The 6,033-nt window shown below is 39.5% G+C and overlaps 1 long non-coding RNA gene across 1 annotated transcript; it reads left to right on the plus strand.

The window, feature by feature from the left end:
* The first annotated feature begins 907 nt into the window (after positions 1-907).
* Positions 908-5,652, plus strand: LOC129146558 (uncharacterized). The gene is made up of 3 exons (XR_008553421.1): positions 908-926; positions 4,690-4,798; positions 5,386-5,652. It is a non-coding gene; the product is annotated as an uncharacterized LOC129146558 (long non-coding RNA).
* The last annotated feature ends 381 nt before the right edge of the window (positions 5,653-6,033 follow it).

Genomic DNA, 6,033 nt, shown 5'->3' on the forward strand with positions numbered 1-6,033 from the left:
TCTCATGGAATATTTCAATTTAATTCTGTTCAGCTGTTTTAGAACAGAAGAAAAAATTGTTAATAACAGTTGATGGTAGTGAAAACTAGAAAGAATGTAAATGTACAGCAATAAGGAGTTGCACAATAAGTTAATATATATTCACACGTTGTATTTTTATTTAGTCCTGGAAATAATATTGACATGAAAACAGACTTCTGAGAGACGCTTATGTGTATAAAATAAGATATCAATATGCAAAATATATTTTTTCAATACTGTTCTATGTTTCTCAGAGAACTGGACAGAAACACATCAAAATACTAATGAAACTTCCATACAGATGATTTAAGTAAACTGTCGAGGTCTCATTCCACACTGCATGGAGGAGCTGAGTCAAACTGGCTCTGGCCTTGGCATCTTATCACCTGCCTGCCATCCTCTGCTGGTTCTGCGTCAGTGCCCTGCTCTCTGCAGCCTCACCAGCCCCACTCCCTCTAACAAATGGGAAACTTTTCCAGGGCAGGACTGGGAGATGTGACCCAGCCCCTAGCCCATATGCTAGCTCATCTCATATTGCAGCGCTGCATTACAGTCCAATATAACTGTGGATCTTCTTGGGTTAGATTTCAGCAAACATAAATCAGTCCTTTAATTTTACCTGGAAGATAATATTGAATAGCAATACTCTATAGGCTAATACAGAGCACTTTCTGTAACGACAATAAAAGACCCTACCAGTATTGAGTTGATTTCTTTCCCTTTTCAGGACTATCACGACTGTTGATCAATGCAAAAAGAATTGAGCTAAAAAGATGATCCTTTAAAAATAGACCCAGTTGCTCAGTTCCAAGTATATGACGAACACCTCGGGCACCTCCGAAGTTAGAACATCAGTTTTTTTGAGGTCGAGCCCAGACAAAGTATCTTTTAAAGAATCATCCTTGGTAAGATCTATTTGTATATTTAATTAAAATAGAATGTCAGTAAATACAGCCCTAAACTAGTGTTTATAATCTCAGGGAAGTAACTTACAAGATGGTCACCATTTGTTCTTCTGTTTCCTTAAGCAGCTATCTTGATATCCAAGATGTCCTGTTTATAAACTGTCATCTACAAGGCCAGGGAGCAGAGTGAGCCATGTGATGGATCACCCTCTGCAGGCTGACTCCGCCTGTCGTTCTCCCTGGCTCTAATTAAAAGACGACTAAGTCAGGGGTCTAAGGCAAGGATGACAATAGGGCGGCAGTCCCCAAAATAGCAGCAAAGGAAAATGGATGCCTTTGAGTGATTGCATGATGTCTGAATTAATGGCCAGGAAATGAGCGATTATTGCAGACTTAAAGCTGGGCTGTTTTATAAAGCTTGTGGTGTGCTCAAAGCCATATACTTGAACTTGGGGAAATTTAAGAGAGGGATTTGTTCAGTTATTGCTTGGCTGGATATATGCATATCCAAGCAGTGCTTAAACTAAGAAGAAAAACACTTTCTGCTACTGCTCTTTTAGTATTGACGTTTCTAAAATAAGCATGATCTTATGAAACTCATTTTGTAGACACATGTAGTCTCTAGCCAGTTGTTGACTTAGAGAAACAGTTTTTATTACTACTGTTTCTGTGCCTGACTTATGATAATATTAGTTGGTATTTAAATAGCTGTTTTACTGTGGAAGCAAAGCTTCTAAGAGCTTATTCCCATCCTTTTTTTTTTTATTACTAACATATTTCCACTGCATTCTGTTTGGCAAGTTGGTGATAAGCATCCTTATTTTTCTGTGGCCGGTAAGTTCAGTAGGTTAAAGCATCACACAAAGAGGCTGAGGTCCAGCATTTGATTCCCCCATGGGGGTGAGCTCCCCTAGGCTGCACTCCTAACCCCAGCCACCATCTTGTAACGGTGTCCATTCATCATGGGTGGAAACAGGAAAGGGGATGAGGGTGGATCAGAGCAAATCCATCACCATTACTGGGAACCCAGCTGATCATGCTGGCCTCACAGATTGGGGCCTAGGAGGGTCAGGGGAGGTGTTTTATGCAAACAGTATGGTGTGCAAATGGAAAAATTAAGATGCAGATTACATTATATTGTTGAATTTTAAAATTTGATCATTTTAACAAACTTCAAATCTGTATTTTTTTTTCACTATTTTTCAGTCATTTTGAATTTTTAATCCTAAAACATTTGCTACCATCTAGCCTGTATCAAATACAGGCACCTAATTATTTCTTAAACTATCTTTTGTTCTAAAAATAACCACCACAAATTTAATAGTTGGAAAACAGATGTCAAATGAAACCTTGCTCACATATATCTTCTCACAGAGAATGGCCTACCTTAGGAGGACCTAATGGGAATAAAGGAGAAAAAAACTCGGGAACATAACACTGACTTCAAAAGGCAGATGATTTTGGCTGAGGCAGGAGACGTTATATTTGGCCTGGTTTTGTTTTTGCAGGACAGTTATTCTTAGAGTGGTTGACCTTCCTACAGTGGCTTTCTTTTATCTTGACTAATATTGGCTCATCTGTTTTTTTTCCCCATTTCTTTCTTTTTTCCCCTTTCCAACTGGTGGTGCTTCCAAGAAGTCCTGCTGCTCTCAGCTGCAGATTGTACTGCTGGGCGCTCTCGAGTGCCTTTGGTGGCCGAGGTCCCCACAAAACATATCATACATATCCTACAATCAAGTTAAATGTAAAAACTCCATGGAATTGAGAACAATCTGGGCTATCTATAGTCCTTATTTCATTCTGTTGAATGGTATGCGATTCTCAGAGTAAACCTTCCATGAACATTCACTGAGTTGAATGGGAAAAGAAGCCAAGGTCTGTAAATGCTATTTATATGCTCTCTGCTGAGAGTGATTCAGCTTCATTTTCCATTGTGCTACATCCACAGATAGCCAAGATGTCTCTTACCAGTTCAGGCAGCCTTTCTCCTATACTTCTGGCACATTTCCTATTTATAAGTGGCTTCTGGGCCTGGAGTCACCTCCCCTTACCTTGGCCACCAGCATTATCCGCCCCCATGCATGTTCTAGGCAGGGACCACCCGGTTCTCACTGTCTAAAGATCTGTCCTTAAAACCCCTTTCCCTCACTCCCTTGTTCTTGCTTCTGGCCCTCTGCTTGACTGGGAAGGTACATTCTGGGCTTATCCAGACAGTTTCCTCACCTGCATTTTCTCTTCCTTCTGATAGACAAAGCAGCTTATTAATTACCCTGGGAATTAGAAGCATAGAGAGTGGGCCTCCTACCCAAGATGAAGGAGGTTGTACCGACTTATAATTAAGAGCACAAACTCTAGAGCCACATTGCTTGGATCAAATCCATCACTTTGTAGCTGTGTGACCTTAGACAATTTACTTAACGTCTCTGACCTCCATCCTTTTATCTTATCCAATGTGAATAATATCTTCTTCACAGATTAGTGTTTGTAAGGCTCTTAGTCTAGACCTAGCAAAGAGTAAGTGTTCTGTAAGAGGTGCTCAAATAATGAGTTACACAAATAATGAGTGACTAGTGATATATGCCACATTGTCTTGATCCACTCATCTGTTTTTGGGTACTTAAGTTGTGTCCATAGTTTGGCTATTGTAAATAGTGCTGCAGTGAACATGGGAGTGCAAATTTACCTTTGAATTAGTGTTTTTGTGTCCTTTGGGTAGATACCCAGGAGTGGAATTGCTGGGTCAGCTCCCTGGCCTGGGATTGAACTCATGTTGCAGTGGCTGGTGACAGCTTGATAGTGCTGAGACTTAACCCCCTGTGCCACCAGGGAGGCCCCTAACTTTCGTCTTTTTAATTGAAGTCATTACATCATAACATCATAGACGGTTCATGTACATAACCTCTACAAATCAATGTGTCTTTACTACATTAAGTTCACCACTAAAAGTCCAGTTCTATCCTTCACCATTCAACTGACCCCCTTTACCCAATTTATCCATGCCCCCTTCTTAAAGATTAACATTAGTGGGCCTCCCCTGGTGGCGCAGCGGTTGAGCGCTGGATTGTGAGGCTGCCCACAGCCTCTGCAGCACCAGTTCGATCCCATTCCACTGGCGAGGGTCCCACAAAAAAAAAAAAAAAAAAAAAAAAAAAAAAAAAAAGATTAACATTAGTGCTGATACAATCAAAAAGATAAACTCATGCCATTTGCAGCAACATGGATGAGCTGGGATTATGCTCAGTGAAATAAGCCACAATGAAAAAGAAAAATATCGGATGGTTTCACTTATCGGAGGAATGTAGGGGAACCAAATAAGGGATCAGGAAGAAAAAAATACTTATAATAAATTAAAAAACAAAATTAACAGGCAACTATCAATCAGAGACTTTCTGCAGGGGAGGGGGAAGGAAAGGGATCAAAACAGGGGTTGGAAGAGCACGAGGGACTATGGTGATGGTGCACAGGTGAACTGGTGGTGGGAGTTTTATGGGGACTACACATGAGAGGAGAAAGCATACATTGCACAAAAACGGAGAATGATGCAAAAAAATATATATATATAATTTAAAAAAATGAGTACTATAGTTTCCTACAAAGTGCCTCCATTCTTTACAAAGTAAATGATAATGTTCATGTTAAACATTTAATATCAGAAGGCAAAGGAACTCTTTCCATCCTACCCTTTCACCACAGCTCTTCCATATGTATATTTTATTTTATTCCAACTCTCTGTTTCACCTACATTTATGTCTCACTGCTCTAGCACATGGTGCTTCCTATTTCTGAGGCTTTCTGGAGTGTTAGATTCTGTTGACTGGGTTCTCCTCGGCATGTCCCTCTGAAGATACACAGCTTCTATCCTTTCCACTCAAGTAAGTGACCCCTCTCCACCTGATTTCCACATGTGGAGAGCATGGCTAGGGATTTCAGATGACAACTAGTCCCATCAAAAAAGGAGCTTGTATTTTTTTCTTTGTGGAGAACAGAAAAGTCAATCTCAACATCTTAAAACAAGAAGTATGCCATTTTTAAAATACAATTATGATAAGGGTCTGCAAAAGATGTGCTACTAGAGTTTCTAACAGAGGGACCTGCCAGGGTTTGTCCTCCTGAGCCAGAAGGAAAGGTCCTGAGGAAAAAGTTTAGATGTTACCCAGGAAGCAAATTCATCACGTTGATTGTTTTAGCTTTCCTTGAGACTTGGAGGACTTTGCTTGGCATTTTATCTTTAAGATATGTTACCTTCTGAGAATGTAAATTTTTTAAAAGCAAAGACTGTTTAAATGCAATATTCATTGGCAGTGAGCACTGGAATCCTTTAAAATGAAGGTACTTTTTTTGAGGCTAGAGATTTGTCCTTATTTTTGAAATGCTAAGTCATCTAGATCTTTACAAATAATTTTTCCAAATCCTTAAATAGTAATTTGTGTTACTCTTTCTTTCTTTCAACATCCTGAAGCTTGGAAACAGAATCAAGATTTCTCAGAGACCGCCCCATCCTTTCCATTAAACAATCATTCAGGCAACTTACACTCAGAAGAGGAAACACTGACACTTAATCAACAAAAGAAAGTCACACTTGATGTCCTGTTTGTACAGAGACAAAAATAGTTCTTCAAAAATAGCAGATTGAAGTTTATATTGAAAAATGTCCATTATGATAGTGAGCATTTCTCTATCTCTGTTCCTGAGATAATCTGTGCTACCACAATAAATAATGCACTGAACGGAGCATGATTGTATCAGAGTCGCTCTGTTTTGTATTAACCCAAATACACATATTTTACAGTGACGTTTGATAATAAAGATTAGCACAGGACCCAGCTGTTGGTGCTTTTGTTATAACCACATTGTTAGTGATGCACAGTAGCACCTTTTTTTTAATGAAAGAAAAAAGGGCAGGGTACAATAACAGAAGATCCAACAGGTTGAGCTACTGTTAATCAGGTTCTTCTAAGGAATTCCTTCATGGACTAAGATTTAGAACAATTTCCAGGTCCGGCCATCTCTCAGCAAGTGAACAAGTCTGTGTCTCAGGTCCAGTGTGTTTCTGGATTTTTTTTTTTGTGGAGCCTGTTCTGAGTTAAACAGACCCTATTTTTTCTCT

This window comes from Talpa occidentalis, unplaced genomic scaffold, assembly GCF_014898055.3.
Source record: "Talpa occidentalis isolate TD23 unplaced genomic scaffold, MPIMG_talOcc4v2.1 talOcc4.3, whole genome shotgun sequence".
In the NCBI taxonomy this organism is placed as follows: Eukaryota; Metazoa; Chordata; class Mammalia; order Eulipotyphla; family Talpidae; genus Talpa; species Talpa occidentalis.